The sequence below is a fragment of the Pomacea canaliculata genome, linkage group LG13, assembly GCF_003073045.1.
Source record: "Pomacea canaliculata isolate SZHN2017 linkage group LG13, ASM307304v1, whole genome shotgun sequence".
Taxonomy (NCBI): domain Eukaryota; kingdom Metazoa; phylum Mollusca; class Gastropoda; order Architaenioglossa; family Ampullariidae; genus Pomacea; species Pomacea canaliculata.
In genome coordinates this window covers 6,653,042-6,671,764 of record NC_037602.1, presented here as the reverse complement: position 1 = coordinate 6,671,764, position 18,723 = coordinate 6,653,042, and the positions used below count along the sequence as shown (strand labels likewise).

The 18,723-nt window shown below is 41.9% G+C and overlaps 1 protein-coding gene across 1 annotated transcript in view; it reads left to right on the top strand.

The window, feature by feature from the left end:
* The first annotated feature begins 15,022 nt into the window (after positions 1-15,022).
* LOC112554129 (zwei Ig domain protein zig-8-like) overlaps positions 15,023-18,723 on the top strand; it is an 85,110-nt gene continuing 81,409 nt past the window's right edge. Inside the window, exon 1 of the mRNA XM_025221739.1 lies at positions 15,023-15,681. The gene's annotated coding sequence lies outside the window, so the exon portion shown is untranslated. The remainder of the gene's footprint in view (positions 15,682-18,723) is intronic.

Below are 18,723 nucleotides of genomic sequence, written 5' to 3'. Positions count from 1 at the left end.
AGGCGACACCGCCTGCTGCATGGCAAACAGGGTGAGCTTCTAATTGGGGTGATGAGTGTCAAAGTTCGAATTCTCTGATCAGTGGGGTCCAGCGCGGCGCGTGTCATTGGCCTCATTTACATGTTTGATGAGCCTGATGCGAATTTTTTCGGCCGCTCGGAGCAGCGCACCGCGTTTTGCGAGGCCACAAAGGGAGAGCACTCGCGATCACACGCGCAGCAGTGAGCTTCCTTTCAGTGGAATTAAACCTCCTGTCGTGCGTGTGGGCACTTCGGGTACTTGTGTGCACACAGCCACAAGTACAGTCACGCGCACATCAGCACACACACGCACGCACGTACCGTACGTAACACGCACGTAACATCTGCATTAACTCAAATTGAAAAATACAAACCTGCATTATGGGAAATTAAAAAAAAAATATTCAGGCCACACTTCATGAAAATGTTTCAAGAGTCACTTTTCAATAGTCTGTGCTAATTTTGCATGCGAATTCCCTCGGGAAGCAAAGGCTGCGGCAAAGAAACCTCGGGTCCGCCTTCAGCTCTCTGCATCATGCAAGTTATTTGAGGAAAAGAAATTCTGTTTATCGCGAGGTTTTGCTTAATGATCGCATTGAAGATGAGTAGAATGAACGACCTGTGCTTTCCTTTCACGGCACAAGCGCTCGAGGGGAACATAATCATCATTGGCAGCATCCATGGCGGGACTGGTCCAGAATCTTCTGAGGCATCCAGAAAGCAGCGAACCCTGATCGCTGGTCGCACGAAGGCTGGTCATTGAGGGCCACACGGGCCACGAGAAAGGAAGGACAATGCCAGAGATGTGAATGAAAACTAACGACCTAGAGGCTAAACTGGCGGGTAAAAGGGGTGAAGATAAGGACACGTCGTTATGGGAGTTCACATGGCGGATGAATGATGAACTTTCGCCGAGAAAAAAATCCAGAAAAAAACGGGCTGCGGAAAGACAGGAAGGAAGCGTAAAAGAGAGAAAAGTACGATAAAATGAAAGAAATGAGTGAAAAACAGCTGAAATCAACAAAGAATAATTTAATAAAGGTTGAAAGCTCTTCACTGGTTGATGATCCTTGAAAATCAGCAGCCAAACTCCACCTTTTCTTTCTTTTCCACTCAATGCCTCCTTCCACACGCATTTTCCCTTTCGTTTCAGCTTGTTTATCTCACTTTTTACCATTCTTTGAACACGTGTACATAACTGTAATGGTAGAGATACTGTTGTATTGAAGAAAAGTAGCAATTATGTTTTTCGGACCCAAGGCGACAATTCAAATGCTGACTGGGACACAGCCAAGTGAATAAGATGGTAATATCCTGCCATTACAGTTGTTTTTCGAGCCACGATTATTACACACGAAAGGCAATACATGTGGAAATAAGGAATTCAATCCCCACGTGCTGGCAAAATCAGATACCTACTGCGTCTGAGGTCAGTCAAGCGCGAACTCACTTCCAGATCGAAAATAAATTGGTGTGGACCTACACAATGACCTCTGTACTCAGTCCATGTGTTTGTGTGAGATTTTGTGTGTATCATGCGCGTGGGTGTAAAAGCACTTGTAAGGTGCAATTTTATTTATTTGTAGTTAGATGTGGAGACTGCCGCTACTTCTAGATCACACGGATCAACAAAATAAAGCCAGCGATGCTCGACTTGTTTTTAGGAGAAGATAACATTTTAGTGGATCAAGGGCACATAATTCACACGTCTCCAGCGGATCTCTCTTTCCCTCCCTCATTCCATCCATCTCTCTTTTCTTTCTGCTCACCCTCTACCGTCATTTTTACACGAGAAAGAGCATTTATGAAACATACTGGCGGTTGTATCTAGGAATGCACTCTAATAAGTTTCATATTTATAAACTATACAAGGTCCCTATTTAGCTTCAGTCACTTGCTTTTTGTTTGTTTATTGTTAGTTGCTGGCACCGATTCACAGTGTTGTAGAGTGGAATGTTCCATCTTCTGAACGCCCTCGCTATGTTTTACGCTAATCACTTATGTTCTCGGTGTATTTTTGCTGTCCTCGGTGTTGTAATGCACCTGTTAGTGCACGTGCTGTTAGGGCAGTTTGACGTTTTTCTATGTGAAAATATATTACAATAATTGTTTTCATATCGAATTCCAGTAATCATCTTTCAAGAGGTAATAGTTTCACATGTTTGGGTTCACATGCAATAGTGTGTTTTAAATTTTTTTGTATTTTGTTCTCTAGAGAGTTTCTCTTATTTTACAGGAATGTTTCTTTGGCTGTTTTGCATGCTTAGATTAATAGATTAGATAGACAGACAGATAAATAAAAAGATAGCAAGATTCTGTAGTATATCGTTAGATGTTGCTTTATAAATATTACCTGACGAATATATGTTTTGTCTACATTTTCTGATAAATGGTTAATTCAACTGTCCACCTCAGCATCACTCTACATTTTCCGTTTTACCAAACATTCAGTTCCTACTTGTGTTTTCATGTCGTTTTCATTATCCAACTTCTCCCTGTGCGGTGGGAAAAGTGATGAAAACCTGCTTTTTACAGGAATATATTATTGTCATCCTTATTATCATCATCGTCACTTTGCGGACAAAGCACCATGCATATGCATGTCCTGTCCCCCCAGACAACGACCAAACCTCCCAGGACTCGGGCTCCTATTGATTCCCACTGGCTTATGAATGCAGTGTGGTGTGCAGCCGGCCATGCTCTGCTGATCATCCGTGTCTGTGTTCATGTACAACTCAGGTCTGAGCGCTCAGTACTCCAAGCATCAGAAGGACTTACAGAGAATTGTGTCGGAGCGAAAATCGTTGCCGCAGTTGGGATTGATTACAAACAATGATCAATACCTATAATATGGCAAAAGCCTTCAAAGATGCTCTATGTGTATCAACAAAATCTCCCATTGTAAAACATCAACCACATACAGAATCAATAACCATCATCTGTACATCTGCCATTCTTGGATATTAGGAACGATATTGCATCACGAAGCTTATTTTTGGACAATGCTCAGACCTCTTCAGTCTTTTTGTTCACGATTTATTTGAGCATCCTTCCTCAAGAAAATGCTGACACCGTGGAAGAAAGTTAATCTAAACGTCAGTATCTCTCATTCCCATGAAATATTAGTGTTTTCTACCTGAAACGAAATAAAATAGTGAAGGCAATTAAGATTCCTTTGATCTCTTCCGCTGCAAACTTCATTAAGCGCTAAATGACTAGCTTGACGGACATGCATGATGTAATATGCAATAAAGAATGAAGTATGATTTCTTGCATAATCACAATATGGAAGCTTTAGAACGCTTGATTGACTGCCCTGCACCTTTAGTGATAATTGCTCAGGGTATTAAGCTTTAATGTCATCATGTGACAGATTTACACATGAAAGCAAGAGCTCTAGCTTCTACAAAGGCTGCAAAGGTGAACGATGGATGACCTGGACGAGGTTCTTGATGAAAGAGGAATGATAGGAACAAAAAAAAAAGGTTTATCCAGTCGGGATGCCTATAAAGTCTTTCATAACTATAACACCCCTAAGTGTATGAAGTTTTTAAGACGAACAACACAAACAACGAACAACGAACGTTCCAAGATTTGTCAGAACGAAGAGGTCGAAGTTCCAGCGCGCGAGAAGCTCTGCTGCGGAGAGTTTGCCTGCACGCGTGTATCCACTGGGTGCATTCTGGCACCGACCTCCCCACATGCAAACTTTTAGCACCAACTGCAAGTAATCCGGGAGAGGTTGGCATTTCCCTGACACGAGAACGCTCATCGTCTCTACTCCTTACCTGAGAGTTGTGAAGGTGGGGAGAGTCCTCCCAGCAACTGGCGAGGTGTTGTGTCAACGGGTGGAGATAAATGTCGAATTAAAGTTGGCCGCGCGAGACCTAGTTACCTTGTACCGTGCAGAATGTGTGAAAACAACCATAAACAACTTTTCTTACTTTTACAAGAAACACGCGAAGCATTTTATGTCACGAGTTTCAGTCTGGCTATTGTTTCATATTTAACATTTTTCATTTGATGTGCAATTTTACCGCTTCAAATTTTCAGGTAGGTGAGTAGTGCTCAGTGTATGGCATGAATGTTGGGATAGTGCGCTAAAAGAGAAATTATTTCTCAAGTAGAACTAATTTTTTGTGCCACGTACAAATAAAAATATAAATATGCATTAACGTTTATTATTATTATTGTTGTTGTTGTTGTTGTTGTTGTTATTATTATTATTATTATTATTATTATTCGAGTGCTAAGTTCTTTTTTTTTCTCTGGTTTCGCATTTGCATTATCTTTCTTTTATCTGCTTGTCTCTTCTCTTACACTCCCTCTCTCTTCTCCTTTTTCTCTCTGCATTCTGTGTATGTCTGCGTGTTTGCGTAGATGTCACAGGTTTCCTGTAAAATTATTAATGACATAGCTCTTGTCTGCTAACTCCACATTGCCTGTGGCTGGATTATGTCCCCATAGACATTTATTTTCGGTATCCTGTATCGTTGGAGAAGCAGCCTCCGGCACCGAAGCGAGGCCAACATAAATAACAGGTGCTTTGATAATAAGTCTACTAAAATTTAATGAACAGCACGCTTGGGGGAAAAAATCTCTGTAAATATCGTATTGCATCGGGTGGACTACTTGCCGGGTATCGTTAAAAAACTATTTATTTATTTTCATATACATCCATGTCTGGAAGATATTCCAGCATTAATTTTGACTTCAAATGGCAAAAAGTGCAAATGTCAAGTGTCCAATCACACTTCAAATGTAGCTAACCAGGCTACAATCCTCCTTCGCGAGATTTTCTACCTGCCAGTCCGAGCTCGCTCTGATTGCAAGATTGCCTCCCTCCAACATACCTGTCTGAGCGACTGATGTCTCACCCCCCGAGCCAGTCTCTTCTGTCTGCTAGTGTCTTCCTTATCTCCATGCCATTCGTCAGACGGTAGAAAGTCGGTACACACTTCATCTTCATAGAATTCCCTGCTCCTTTCACTTCTGTGTCTTGAAGTTTTCTTCCCGACTTTATAAACTCATGTCTTTAAGAAATATCTGTCAAAGTTAAGAGCTCTGTTCTGCTCACTCCTCAGTTCTTTATCTTCATCCACAAACTTTTTGCAGTTTTTTTTTTCCAAGGTATCATTCGTTGAATATTGTTATTTTTAAAAATCTTTGACAGTGGGTTCACCTGTGATATTTCGTGCTTAGTCCATTAAGGTCGCCTCGACACGGACAAATGCTTACCACAAATCTAATTATTAGCATCATTAATATTATTATTCAGCGACAGTCTTCTCGCCAGCCAGCTCGGAACAGATTGGAGTTCGCTAATTAGCGAAAACCTCATTTGTTCTCAATTTGTGCCAGTTGACCTTCTTGCCTCGAGACGAGTCGAACTTTTAAGGAAGCTTTCCTCAGCACGTCCTTTGGTAGGATTCCTTCACCATCCTCCCCTCCTCCTTCTTTATTCTAACCTCCCCCTCCACTTTACTTTTCCAAATACATTCACAGAATCTCTGTATCTACACTACCTTGCTTCCTCCTCTAGCTGTTCATCAAACTGCCGAGAGTTTCTGGTGAAAAGAAAGATGCGTGACCCTCAACAGCTCTGCAGAATCCACAAAAGCTCGAGACCGGGTAGCCGGGTGTTGGTTAACTTCCCTGCCGAGAAGATGGTGTCAAACGCACCCAGTGAAAAGGTTTCCGTGGAGCCAGGATTGGCGCCAGCCACAAAGCTGACCTTGGGACTGATCAATATTCTCAGACGGACAGAGTATGAGGCCGGCAGCCATCAAAGTTTGATGCCGCAGTGGGAGGACTTGAGGCTTTTGCTGACGCAGACCACGATGCTCGCAGACTTGTTTGGTGGGTGGCTTTTTTTTTTTATCTGACGTTCGCTGGGAGCTGCACGAGCGTCTGATCCTTGAGGCTGAGTCAGTGGTGCTTCTGAGAATGTAGGGAAGGATGTCTCCTGTGGATGCATGCCATTGTAGAGGTTCTGGAACAATCCTCTCTTCTAAAGCGTCGGTGGAGTGAATCCGTATGTGGTGAATTGTTACTTGACAGGTGTTAACACTTTATACAGTCGTACTGTTTCGATTTTCAAAGAAATTTTTCGCGTACAAGAAAGATATATTAATCTGTTTTTCTTGTATATATATATAGACATACATATACATTTATAACATTGACATAGACAATGCTTATCGTCTGATCAAAACAAAGGGGTTAAAAGATGTATTGATAAGGGATTGCGTACTTAATATATACTTATTTGACAACTTCATGGGATATATTCTCTTGTGCTAATAATAACAGGAGATATAATTAAGCATATGCACAATTATTTGTAGTCTCATGCCTATATAGATACATAAAAAGGGAGAAAGAGATAGGCAGGGGAAGGAGAGAAGCAAACAAGCAGGAAGGCAGGCAGACACACCAATGTTTAATTACTTCCATGCAAAAGACTTTATTTACATCGGCACCATGGATCATTAATAATTCGTTCACCGGAGATCAAGCGGCATCAAACTGTTCGACCTTCTCTCTCTTTTTAAAAAAAAATCCTCTAAAGCCATAAAACCGTTTTTCCTCCTACACACCTACTGACCGATCCTCTGCATATTACTCAGGTAGTCAGCCATGGACGTCCTGGATGGAATTTTTAAACAAAATCTATAGAAACCCGACACGTAAATGCGTGCAGACATTTCATCCACTTTTGCCGAGGCACTTCCGTCCTCACCCAAGAGGGAAGAGGTCGGCAACATGAGAAAACAAAGCAACTCTCACAGACCTGCGGAGTTAGGACTGGCAGTATTTGCCCGGCGATCTGTTCATATAGACGCCATCATCTCCTGAGCTGTTGTCAGTCACGTCGAGGGAACAGTCGTGGAGGCAGGTGATGCTGAGGGTCTGGCAGCTCCATGCATGAATCATTCTACGAGCGAACGACCTTTAAAACGCATTTTGCGTGGTCATCGCTTCGCAAACACTGGGGCTGTGTGGACTTCATTCGTAGTCCCTAAGATGTCGATGAAAGCTCTTTCTCCCATTTTTTTCTCTCTGAGTTTTTTTCCGTGATGATTGATTCTTTACATTTTTTTCTTCTGTCTTCTTTTACTCCCACCACTTTGCTGGATATTTTTGTTTTTACCTCTTCCTGCTGCAGCCATTGGGGTGTAATTGAGGGGAAAACAGTTTGTTTACTTTTCATTCTTCCAGAGCAGACGGAATAGCCAGATAAAACACAAGAGAGGCCTCCCGGCTGTCGATTGTCTCAGGCGATCATCACAAGACGGTTGATCGGTGGAAATATTTTCCTCAGTGAAAACTTGGATAGATTACCTGAAGTTGATATAATTTTTACAATGACAGTATAGTCCAACGACTATACGGTGCATCCAGTCTTTACTGGCCATGGAAAGTTGTGCCAATCGCTTTTCCTCCCATCGGCTGACTTCACGGTTGATTAGCTGATTCATCGATGGGTCGAGTGGATGCATGGATGGATTAACTGTCTTGTTAGGGTCTTATTTTCGATCATTAAGCCATATTTTAATGCCAGGTTTTACGATGAACGACACAGTGTATACAAAATTTTCCCCCTCCTATAGAGGTTTTCTTGGAGTAGGGTTCACCTACTCACCCCTACCCTGCTGACAATGCCACATTTATATTTGTCTCGAACTTTTGGAGGCTGTGTTCAGGAGTTTTGCTGTGTATGCAGCAGACACAGGTAGGTGAGGATGCCAGCTTCATCTTTTTAAACATACTTGTTGGTCTTTAAAGCGATAAGTACGTCGTCTCGGGTGTATTATATCTCTCTTCTTATTTCTTCCGACAGTGTATGTGTGTGATAATGATAATGATGATGATGATCATGATGATGATGACGACGATGATGATGATGAGGATGAGGATGATGAGGATGATGAGGATGAAGAGGAATATATAAATGCAGGGGCAGATATACAGAAAGAGGCATCGAATTCACGCTAGTGCACACCTTTTTCATAACCTGAAGGTCCTGTCGAGGTCGAGGTGTTACGTGGAGCGTGTCCGTGTGAACAAAGCTTCGTGTCGTTGGTTGAGGGCGAAAATTCATCATTTTCTTCATTAACGTCCAACCCGGATCGGTTCGCTGCAGGTGCCCAACAAAATAAGACTAGGTGGCGCTTTCCAAAAGATTAAGTAAAGTCTGTATCAACTTTCACATCATTCGACATACTCTACATCACATAAAGTGGCTTACAGTTTTTTTTCTTTCTTCGCCCCTCTCTCTCTCTCTCTTTCTCTCCCCATGTTTTGCTTCATGCATGTCTGTTTAACATTTATATTCAGTCAAAGCAAGCTTTCAGTGGAAGAAATGCCATGAGCATCACATTTATTCCTCTTACCTGATTAATAATGAGTTTATTTATAGGAAAATAAAAGTATTGGATAACATTCGTTAAATATGATAAAACATAGATAATGGTACTATTCCCTCCCCATTTCTTTGATGAGACGTGATTGAGTGCTGCTGTGTTGCAACCACCAATAATAACAGTCCATGAAAGTCTCAAACCCTCCTCATTATAAGTTCTAAGAAAGAAAATATATATAGTAACATTCTATTTAAAAGAAACCTGTGTTGCGCGTTCTAATTTTAGCCCCTAATCTTCATTTTTGTCTCTTCTCTAGCGCGTCTATCTTGTCATCTGCTCATTCCATCCACAAAGGCAGGAATTCTGTCAGTTTCCTACAGAAACAAAACTGTATGTGTGTTTCTATTTTCTCTCCTTCTCCCTATGTGTGTGTGTGTGATACGCACGTTCGGAATTTTTTACTTCCTGTGTCTACAAGTTCCTTCCTGCAAGTGCAGATGAACGCGCATCTACACGCTTGTGCTCTGGAGTGAATGATGATTCCAGAAGGTAGTTCCCACCCACAACCGTCGTCCGATTTCCGTTGGCCCTTGAACTTCACGACCGTAAATCTGAGCGTTCAGTATACAGCAATTCCCGCAAATATGCAAGTACAGAGAAAACAACCCTCGCCAAATGACGTATTAATGTCGGCTAATTAGCTACACTAACGACCCTGTAGCCATTCCTGGCATTCCACACCCTCGACACGCACCCCCAGACTTATTGAGGTGAAAACGGCTAAATGTTTGGTCGTACATCCTTCGCCGTTAATGTGTCGATTATGAGGTTGTAGGTGACAGAATACAAAATGGCGGAGTCGGTCGTTTCTATGACAACCTATACACAGCCTACACTGGAAGTTGTGACAAGGAGCGATGCGGGAGTTTATTTGCAAAACACTCTTAGAAGGTGGAGTCATTGAAATTTTTTTCATCTCGATTAACAGAGAAGGAGAGAGAGGAGAGACATCAGTCACATAGGCAGTATTACAGTTTTCTGTCACAACATCCGCCAGCAGTTTGTCCTTCTCGTTGATTCTTTTTCCTCTCTCTCTCTCTTTACCTTTGTCCGTGATTTTTCGTGTTCGCGTTGGCAGTCTCAATGAGGTCAAGCTCCGCCGTCCTGCACTCTCTGCAATTAAGGGCAATGTAAAGTTTGGGTGGTCCCCCCCGGGGCCATTCTGTCCACCTGATGTCACTTTTTACAGTTGACACACCGCCGGGTGAGTCTATAGACAGTAGAGGCGTCAAGAGATTAACACTTTCGTGTAACCCTTTATATTGCTTGCCTACCCCTCTTGCCTATCTCTCTCTCTCTACTTTTTTTCCACCCGATATTTCGCTCTGTTACAACAATTTCCACGCACACACACACACATTCTCGTGCGCACGCGGTCATGCACCTCAAGTCAGCATCTTGCTGAGCTGAAAGGTATTAATGTGTCACACCTTTTATGCCGCCACGTGTTGAGCACCTTGAGATGAACTTTAGCCTTGTAGAGTATCCTCTCTTTCTCTCCTTCCTCTCCCTCTTCACACACTCTGCCTCCCTAGGGGGTTTTCTTTAAACCATTCTTGGAATACCGCCGCTTCAATTGTGTAAGAGTGCTTCATACAAATTTTGGACAAAATTCTCTATTCAGAAACTGTATGAGAAAAACTTTTCTCAAAAATAATACCAACAAGTATCTTGTACAAAATTGACACACACAGTGGGCTGTAATACCTGTAGAATAAATATTGCTATATATATATTCAACTATTGTACGCATCCCCCCAACTCATTCAAAACATCTCCCCCCATGTAAGATTTATAGACAGACGCGCACACGCACACACTTTCATCCTCACTATCACCTGCTCTGTGATCTCAAGATGCTCTGAATTCCGGGTGGCCAAGCCAAACACGCTGTTTCCCCGCGTTCGGAGGCCAAGCAGCCCCTGTCAGGCCACCCCTTAAGCTGCTGACCAATGCGCAACATTGATTTACAAACCAAATACGTGCATTGATCCTCCACTCCTTTGTACTGCCGGGCTTTGGCGGGCGGGGAGGCTATACCTTCTTGGAGAAGAAGCGGTGAATATTGATGTCAGCTTCGTCGATAACGTGAGATGATAAGTGTTGAACTTGATGATTTAGATGGCCTGCCGACTGATCCTTTCTGTCCCCGGCACGGTGCTACACTGATGGACGGAACTGTTTCCGACGATGCAAGATAGGGTCTTGCAAGGGAGGGATTTGGAGGTGGTGGGAAGGGACGGAAAGTTTGGTATAAAGACCCTGGACAGACCCTGCACGCGCTGTGATGACTTGCATAAGCCTCAACGCAATCATCTTACTCCTTGTAGTGTCATAAAAACCAGCTTGGGACACGAACAGATTGGCGTCTGCTTCCTCGGTTTTCAAATCAAACAATGAAATATTTGGAGGGAACAAAGAGCATTCAACGTCGGAGGGTTTTAAAACATTCAGAAACAAACCTAAAAAATCGAAGGAGAGTTTTATTTAAATACCGAAGTCAGTTCCGATCAGGAGGTTAATTACCAGCCCCACCTTGCTTCTATTCATTGGTCTCAAATGCAGTAGTAAAAAAAATATGTATTGGATTGTGATGGTTTAGTTTTTTCGTAGGTCTGGGTGTTGTATGTCAAATATGCATTCTGTGTGTTTGTGAATGTTTGCGCTTGTATGTGTATCTCTGTCAGTGTGTGTGGGTGTGTGCGCTTTGATGTGCTCTAATACCTATGAGATACACTTTTCTACATGTGAGGTCCTTATGTTAATTGGAAATGATTGCTGCTGACTTCATAATTTCTCGCTTTTTGCTCATTATGCTCACTCTTAATCTTTTAATACTCGTGTCCTTTAACCTTTGCGCAGGAATGTTTACGCTGTTTTCCCTAGGGTTTTCGGGTCTTCACATCATCTAAAACCATTCCAACTGCTCGATTTCAGTCAGAGGTCCCCGTTTTGATGCTGTTTTTTAATCCAGGATTTTATCACCGACTGCTGCGGTCTGACAGCGGCTGAACAACTTGAACATTCCGCAAGTTTCCAGTGCTTGCGGCCAGAGAACACCAACAGGGAGCTGTTGGCAGACGGATACGTTGTTCTGGACAAGACCAGCATCATGAACTGGAATTGATTTGCTTTCCCTTTATGTCCAGTGACTGTTACTGGCCGCCATTTTGTGCTCACTGCCGACGTTCGCGTGGTGCGCTTGACTTGGTGTAACAGCCGGATGGAGAGCTCCATGTTGACTCTTGGTCTCAAAACATTCATCCAGCGGGAAGCAAATTATCGGCTGCAATCATAAAATTTTATCTGAGCTATTAGAAGCACTTCGAGACATTTATTTGTTTTGATTTACTTCATCTCTTCTTGTTTTTGCTCTTTTTTTTCGATGAAAAATATTATTCATAATTTCTTAATTTTTTATGTCTCTGGGGTTCTGACTCGCTCTTTGAATCTGGTCTGTCCGCTAGCTTTTGCGTCGTTGTCATATGAGTAGGTGAGTGAAGTGTCTCAGTCAGTCCTCTTCTATGTACTTTTGAAATCATCATCATCAGCAGCAGCAGCAGCGTCGTCGTCGTCATTCTCTTGTCATCTTTCCGCTTTTCATGTTTTTTCAGCACAATTTATATTTTGTCTATTTATCAACTCTTATTATGGTTCAAGAAAAAAAAAAATAAGAGGCATTGCTCAAAAGGAACCTTCTGTCATTTATCGGCGGGTGACGATGACCTGGTTATCATCACAGCTCTATGAGCTCGCTGTCATTGCACCAAGAACTGCAATGCGTGATGACCAGGATCAAAGAATGTCTCTATTTTTTCTGATATTATCTTCCAATCTAATCTAAGTGTAAAACAATATTTTTGGGTGGAATGATGTTTTTCATGCTAAGGGAAAGCTTTAATGAGATTACTGGTTAAAAGGTGTTAACGTGGAGGTTACATAGAGGTAATTGTAACAAATGAAAAATCGGAGAAGGATTTTCAGTTTTGAAAGATAACACAAGCACAAATAAATTAATCTTATTAACAATAAACATTTTTTTCGGAATCAACAAAGTCTTGGTGTCACTGCACTGCAACTGGAATAATTTTTTTTTTATTCTTGAGATGGTGAAACACGCAGAAAGATATTAAAATAACGAAGTTATAAATCGACGGTATTGAGGGGAAAAATAAAATTTAAAAAAAGATAAAATAACAATGAATTTTACTACATTCGTACTCGATCGCAACAAGCACTTCTGGGTAACGAATTACAGCGCACTGCAGATCAAACATAAAAAGTTGGTAGAACAAATATCTTGTTCTTTTTCATCACCCGAGGAACTAAGAGGGTGCTTTTCTCCCAGGGTACACAGCAGTCACGAATGACTTACCGTTAAAGCGGAAACTGTACAGAACAAAGGAGGACTAATGTCAACAGCACGGAACGAATATAAACGAAGACGGCTCTTTTGTGTTCACCATGCAAAGAGGAGGCAACCTGTGGCACTTGAGGCAGAACCGGATGGAGGAAGAGGAGGATGAAGTGTGTGAGGGTAGTAGATCAAACTCTTGCACGTTTGGTGGCAAGCTGGGGTGGCTGGGAAGGAAGACCGGGTAGTTTGCGCGTGACTAGGGTCTGCTGTTGATGGACTCAAAGAAAGGCTGAGAATTGGCGAGGAACTGCTGCTGCCCCTAAATCTCAGGCCTTGCAGACAGTTCTCAAGTGCTCGCAAGTATTGCTTCGGGCACTGGTTCTCTGGAGCCTGATTTTAGGGGGGAAAATGAGAGGGGTTCAAAACTCGTATGGCAGCAGACATACCTCAGATGAATTCAGCCAGTGCGTGCATGTGTGTGCGCGCGTGTGTGTGTCCGTGTGTGTGTGTGTCTACTAAGTACGCATATGCATGACCGAGAAAGGAATAAAGAAAATGAAAAAAAGAAGAAAGGAAAAGTAAAATCAACTCCCCGACATTGAGGGCTAGAACCCTTTAAGAAACATCCGATAAATACATATTAAAAAAAAATCTATCGATTCACCAATCAATCAATCAATCAATCAACCAACCAACCAATCAATCAATCAATCAATCAATCAATCAATATAAAGCTGTACATAATAATTAAAGCATTTAATCAGTCTGAGGTCCTGTCTATAAGGTCAAACTAACTCCGTTCCCTCTCACCTAGGTCTGCGATCATGTTCTATGCGCAAAATCGAAAGGTGCGCAAAGGGCAGCGCAGCTACATGGTCACGTGACGTGACCCCCGCCCCTACCCCACATGCAGCATCTTACATCCTCGTCTGCCGCCATCTTCTAACGAACCTTTTGCAGCTAAGCCATCGATGCCACGGATATGTCAAAACTTCCACCCTGGTAAATGAAGCTAATTTTTTTTTCTTCTCTCTCTCATCTGATTCTCCTTCCCTCTACTTCTCTCCTTTCCTTTGCACATTTTCACTTTTTTTTTTCTTAATGTTCTTAATTGTCTTGCTATTCTATACCTTTTCTTTCCACTGTTTTCGTGCTTACTTCCCTTGTTATTCATTTCTCTCGGTCATTTTACATCATTCTCGTTTTACTCTCTTCTCTCTTTCTTCTCTTTCATTTCTTCATCGTCCTTTTTTCTTTCTCCTTACTATTATTCCTTTTCCTCGTTGTATTCTTCTTTTCTCGTTTCTTCTTCTTTAATTGAATCATTTTTACTTACCTTTTCTTTGTCTCTCTCATTTCACTGAGTCCTTTTATCTTTATATATTTCTATATTTAACCATTTCGCTGTTGTTCTTCTCTCTGCCTAATGTTGTTGTTTTCTGCTCTCTTTCCGCCGTTCCCGCTTAATGATTGTCAGAAGGGGAAAGCTCATCTCACGCACAGCTTTATGAGCATCACACATTGTTGTCATTTCCTGAACAGGTAATACAGGTCCGCCCACAACTCCCCATCTAGTGCACGAGGTTCATCACACAACTCACTCCAACCCCCTCCATCATCCTCCAACCTCCCAACAGCTGCTGTCCGCTCAGCGCAGCTCCGACCTTTAACCTCAATCCTTTATTTAGTTTTTGTTTTCCTGTGCTGAAAGTAAACTCTTCTGAGATTTTTGTTGTACGCTCTTCCACACTTATATACTCAGACGTCTACCCGTCTACCCGTGTACCCGTGTACCCGTCTTGCACCCTTACTTGGAACAAAAATATTAACGAGTGTCTCGATAATATTTTGATCAACTGACTGACGAGGTTGCGCATCAAGCGGCCAGTCGCGGGCATTGAACTCCAAGCTCACCGGTCTTTGCTTGCAAGATTAAACGGACAACGATGACAATAACGATGCAAAGACAACTGTGACGTGTCACCGACGAAAATGACTGAGTATTACGTCACAACGACGGCAGCTGGACCGTTTAAAGCCGATCTTTTACATCTTCCCTTTAACCCCTCACCCCCACCGACTTTTGCAGTTCACACCCACTCTTTTTTTCCCCTTTCCTTCCCTTCCTCCTTCCTCCTCCTCCCTCCGAAGCCTGGCGTCGCGTTCCGTGGCTGTTGAAGTCGCGGCGGGCGCATGTTCTGCTGGCGTCTTGCGCAAAACTTTTTCAGAGTTGATGCGTCGGAGGAGCGGGGCTGGTGGCGGTTGCAGCGTTTTGGCCGTTGCATCGTATCCGTAAGTGGCGCGGACGCAAGGCGCGAACAGCACCACCACCAACAGCAGCAGCAGCAGCAGCAGCAGCAGTAGCATCTAGAAAGAGTGTGAAAGAGCAGCGTCAGTCTGTCGTGCAGCGCTGCAGCAAGCAGTACCAAGTCCCCTACACTCGTAGTGTCGCGCCTCACACGCCGGGACCGCTGCTCCTCCAGCAGGCGTGCGCGTGCGTGTGTGTGTGTGCGGCGACCACTTTAACTGTATTGACGCCTTCTTTCCTTTCGCTGGGACGAGGACAGCCCCGCCGAGGAAGTGAGGAAAAAGAAGGAGAAAAAAAGTTGAGCACGTGGTCATGCGGTTCTAAAAGTGAGCCAAAGAAAAAGCTTGCGCCAAGAAGAAGGGTCTGAAGTTAAATCTACGGAGAGAAAAAAGAGAGAGACTGAGGGACACACAAAGGATGGACAACTCACGCGGACTAGCATATTGGCTTGCCTGCCCTTGTATCGAGAGCGAGGGTGTGCTGTGTGTGTGAGGTTACTTCTCGGCGTAAATGAAGAAATACAGAGTGAAAAGGGATCTCGAGTTGAACAGGACTGGATGTGATTTCAGGGTAAGTCAATCAAGATTCTTCATTAATTAACAGCGTGTGCGTTAGGTAGTAGATGAAAGACAGAAAAAAGGAGGCATGCATTTCCTGTTATTGGAGCATTTATCGAGACACAAATCTGTTTACGTTTAAGGTATAAATGTTATCTTGAACTTATTTTGAAATAAGAGTTTGTCAAACTAAAAATTTAAAATTTAATCGTCATAAGTGCCATTGGGTGGACTCTGCACTCAGATACAAGCGTGTTTCCGTGAGCATCATCTCTTGTGTGTGCTTGAGGGGGAGAGGGAGAGCGTGAGTTAATGAATGAGAATACAGAAAGAGCGAGTAAGCGCGTGCCTGGATGCGTATATATTTATCTGTATGTACAAATATTTCTGTTGTGTGTTAAATTTAAAGCTACTTTGTAAACCTTATTGGTGGCAGGGACTTGTGTCAGTCTTCAACAAAGTCATGCTTTTTAATTATTTGTGAACTAAATATTTAATGAGTTATTAAGTTATTGATGACGCCGCGCGTGTTAAGATTTGTTTGGTTAATAAAAAGGGGAAATAATTGAAACGTTTGTCACACGGCTTACTTCCTCTTTAGCAAGCAATCAGCTAGCCTCTACACCGTGAAATGAGCACTGCAAATTTACTACTAATAATAATCATTATCATCATCATCTAGTGTTTCGTATGACAGTATGTTCTTCTTACCATGGGCATTTCTGGATCAAGGGTAGCGAACATTTCTTTTAAAATTTCTTTCAAAATTTACATTCTTGGTATGTCTGATGATGAATACCTATAGTCTTAAAGCTGCAGTGCATGGGCAGCTGTAATTAGCGCACAGCTGTATTCGCCCCACAGCTTCCTGTGCTTTAATGTCAGCAGCACAACTAGGAGCAGGCAGGATCCCAAACGATCCTGTCATCACAAAGTACCGGACTGGGTCCTCCTCCACTGACATTAGTCCCTGTTGGAAATTTTGTTTAGGCTACATCGCCTTTATTGAGAGCACATGATGTGAGGCTTTGACACTTTACATGATAATGTTTACCTGCAGTTTCAATAGAAAAATGTCTCATTAGAGTAATTAATGGTATTTGGTATAAAAAAATTCATGTAAGGTTTATTTTGGAGTTTCAGCAGTAAAACAAAGTGATATCAGAGCATTTATTGGAAGAGTAAATTGATAGCAATTGATAGTTTACTGACTTTTTACATGGAGAAGGATTTATTACCCATCGGGTTTAAGGAAGTAAATGTCAGAAAAGTGTGTTTTCTTTGAGGTCTAATATCACTGTTTTCCCCCAAAGGAAATACTTTGACAAGGCATTGTCACAAATCTTGAATAAAGCTAAAACATAATCGTTCAGAAGGAAATAAGAAAATATCTGAATGTTGAATTTTTATCACTTATTTGATTTACTTTGAAGGTGTTATCAGACTTTGCAAATTAAATGCTGGGATGGAAAGATTTTTCCATGCAAACTCAGTTATCAGTGTAGTTTTTCGAAGTCCAATGCCAATTTAATGTCAGACTAATGCTTGTCTAAAATTTCACTGCCTGCTGCTTATTTTATACTGCTTATATTTTCTGAAAATAAATTATTCCTAAATGTAGTCATACAAAGTAAATACGTTCTCTCTCACTCTCTCACTCACTCACTCAGGCACTCTCTCTTTCTCTCTCTATACAAAAAAAAAAATAACCACACACACCCTATTGGCCTAATGGATAAAGCAGGACAATGCCCAAAGTCCGGGACCAGACTGAAAGACGCGGTGTCGCCGATGGTAAAGCACGGTATAATTCCGGCGCCATTGAGGGTTTTTCTTTCTTTCTTTCTTCTTTTTTTTTCAATTTTGCCTTCTCGGAATTTAGTGACATGGACAACATAACACGTCTTACTTGAAATATTACACCTATAGACCGATTACCTATCACTTCTTGAATAATTCCAAACTTCAAAATTTTCTTATGGCCATTTCTTGTTTTTTAGCCTTGTTATTAACATGTTTTTATATTATTGGAATTCTTTGGACGAGTATTATTACTTGTGAGAGAAAGAGCTGAAACATGATCGTCAAAACTATATTCTTTTCAAATAATTGACAGCAGTAAGGTTAGAGGATAATAGTCTACTCCCATGCTGGTATACACACACATTCTTGAAATGAAGTCCGAGTCTTTAAAACATACTCATAATGTTGAGTGGTATCGTTCTTTTTATTTCTTTATTTTAGCCTCTTGAAAACTTTTTTCTAGCTGATCCTTGAAGAACGTGTCCTTCTTTTACGAAAGAAATAAAATTCATGAAGTGCCGAGTGTCATCTGAAGCTGTAAGAATTTTTATAAACTTTTATATGTCAGTGGATTGACACTTCGTGCCGTCTTGAAAGTGTTTCTATTTCCATATCGAGAAATCTCGTGCATTCAGGACATTCTTTAGGAGCTGTTCTGGCATTCTTTGCCTTTCTACTTGTCTGCATGTCTACTGACGTGTCTGTCTTGTCTGTCTGTTTTTTGCCTTCCTTTATGACAGAATTACTGTCTTTTCGTTTGTGAGGAAATTTTGCTGAAATAACCAGCATGGACGCCCACTTCTGCACCCCAGACACACAGAAGGAGAGAGAAAGAAAGAGAAAGAGAGAATTAGTCATTCACACTTCTCTCGCTCAATCGTCACTTCCGACTGACGCAGTGCCCGAATGCATCAAGCAACGTATGTAAGCCACGTTCTTAGCTAAGAAAGGCAACTTTCTTACCGGGCAGAATGCATGCTCCAGATGATTAGCATGAACATGCGCACAGAGGAAAAATAAAATCAGAAAGAAAGATGAAACATGTCTTGTTTTTAAAGGTTTGGATGATTGTCACGGTTAATCAAAATTCTACTGTGTCTTACCATAGAGGAAGCAAAATTAAGTGCGTGCTATCCTTTTCTTGCCTTCTCGCTTTTTAAGCTCATCTCCTTGAAGTAGCCCAGAAAATATATTGGTTGTCAACGCGGCTCTGAAGAAACAGAGTATATTTCTAGCCGTAGTAAATCTTCAT